We start from the raw sequence: 2,253 nt of genomic DNA, 5'->3' as shown, positions 1-2,253 counted from the left end.
GTTTTTAGGTCGGTCGACTGCAGGTAGCTGCTTCCATTTTTGCCGCCACAAGTCTAGTTCTGCCGCTAAAGTGTCATAGTCCAAGAATTCTTTTGTCTAATCAGAACACAGCAAACGTTAATCACGTTAATGACCAGCAAACACACAAACATGTTCAAAATCTTGTCCTTTGTCAAACTTTTTGTTGTTTTAAACACTTGAATGTTGAAAGTCGAAAATCGAAATGACATTTTTGCTTCTTCAAAGTGGAAAGTGTTAGGGGTGTATAATGGCTATTCTATGGAGTCTAAAAGGAGGAGGCGAATCGAACGCAAAAATTATGGGCCCAGTTTTTGAGATCTAAATGAAGTTCGAAAATCGCCGTTAGGGGCGCTTGTGATGATTGGGATACTAGAAATACACAGCTTCTTATGGCAAGAATAACTATTTTGTTATAAATTATAGAGCCAAGTTAATATTTGGGCATATTTTTACCAGAGTTAGCTTTTAGAAACGTGGTTTTTCTAATTGAGCAATGTGCGTGGCTAAAATTGTGAATACAAAACCTTAAATTTGAGTTTGAAAAGTTAGTTAGGTTATATTAGATGCCGGTTTAATATATCCTTTTCCTAAGTTGATATTATAAAAATGTTTTATTATGTGGTTCTTTTTAGTGCATACACGACCGAAGAAACATATAAGCTGCTAAAATAAATCTTCCCTAGAACTGTTGTACAAAAAAGATAGAAGTTCCAGCAACAAATTTATCACCAGTTCAACCTTTGATTTGATGTAAACAGTAATTGTTTCTTGATGAGAAATGCGAATGAAATAGTTTATGGTGTGATTGTGTTAGTGTTTTATTAATAGTTTTGTTGATGCAGTTTAAAGGTTCATAGTTTTTCATTAAAACATTTGAAATTGACATGTTTACATGCAGTTTAGTGTGATACCATTTTAATAAACATTAAAATCTTTCGAACTAGTAGTGGTTTTATGGCGATTGACAGATTGAATAACGAAAATTAAGAGTATTTTATCAGGAATAACTTAATCATAAATGGAAACTGAAGACGAACGTTACCATTGCACCCTTTGATCGGTGTTATCTATTCCATAACTTTTTATAGCTGAAACTAGAGAGTAGGTATATTGAGCTGAAACGTTTCCTGTGTTCAATAGCGTTTTTTCTAGCGTTGAATTGTAAGTTTTAATGTCATTAGCAAAGTTTTGCAAATTGTCACTGTTTCGTAGACAATTAAATTCAAGATATATTATATTCAATGTCACCTAATAATTGTAAAGGTTTTTCTATTGATATTCACTTTATTAATATAAGGTAGGTTTGTAAATAAAATATTAATGAATAAATAATGTACTCAGTTTATTTCAAAAGCACAAAAATACAGAGTTGTGAATATGTATATACGCTGACTTATTTCATCATATAAATATTTATTTAGCAATATTAATACATTACAACTTTTGTTTCTATTAACTAATTCCACTAAATTTAATAAATAAAATATACAATATATAAATTTAATATACAATTTAGCACTTAGATATTAAATATCTATATGTACTATGCCAAAAAATAAAACAGGAACATCATATTATATCAAGAACACAAAAAATTACAATTTAAAAAAAATGCATTCTAAAAAAATACCTAGCTACAATATACCTACATATTAATTTAAAGAGCTTATTCATATTCATAAAAACTATTCTAAATGGTTTATATACACAATCAAAAGTATCAACCACAATACAATAATTTTCAAATTATTTCTTATTATTCCTCAATGAAAAAGCGTCTTGCGACGGCTAGTCAAAAATCTAAATAATTTTTATAATAAATTTACAATCTGACATATGCAAATATTTTCAAATTTGTGAACATAGTAATTTACTGTCTGTAACATCAATGGCACATTAGTAATATCACGAAGAATTTCTCATTCTTACCTCAAAGTTAGGTTCTGAAGTTTGGATTTTCAACATGATTAATAGGCAGATCTTTTTACTTTTTTGAATTAGGAAACTTTTTCAGTTAAGCTTCACTCCTTACACATGGTGGTTTCCTCTTTCTTTTTATTACTTTAGAGAAATATGAAGGTGGTTAGAAAAAATTCTGAATTGAACCCTCCTTTTAATAATAATGGTCTACCCCGCTCAATTTACTGATAGTTCGGCTAGTTAATTTGATCTCATAATGAGTCAAAATATTCTTCTGGCCTAGAAATGTAGTTCACAAACAGCATCTTTGCT

At 29.4% G+C, this 2,253-nt stretch overlaps 1 long non-coding RNA gene across 1 annotated transcript; it reads left to right on the top strand.

Moving 5' to 3' along the window:
* The first annotated feature begins 283 nt into the window (after window positions 1–283).
* LOC115890374 lies at window positions 284–1,788 on the top strand. Its single transcript, XR_004051630.1, has 2 exons — window positions 284–565; window positions 654–1,788. It is a non-coding gene; the product is annotated as an uncharacterized LOC115890374 (long non-coding RNA).
* The last annotated feature ends 465 nt before the right edge of the window (window positions 1,789–2,253 follow it).

Source organism: Sitophilus oryzae, unplaced genomic scaffold (genome assembly GCF_002938485.1).
Source record: "Sitophilus oryzae breed Bouriz unplaced genomic scaffold, Soryzae_2.0 scaffold_863_pilon_pilon, whole genome shotgun sequence".
Lineage (NCBI taxonomy): Eukaryota > Metazoa > Arthropoda > Insecta > Coleoptera > Curculionidae > Sitophilus > Sitophilus oryzae.
This window is presented reverse-complemented; position numbering and strand designations above follow the sequence as displayed.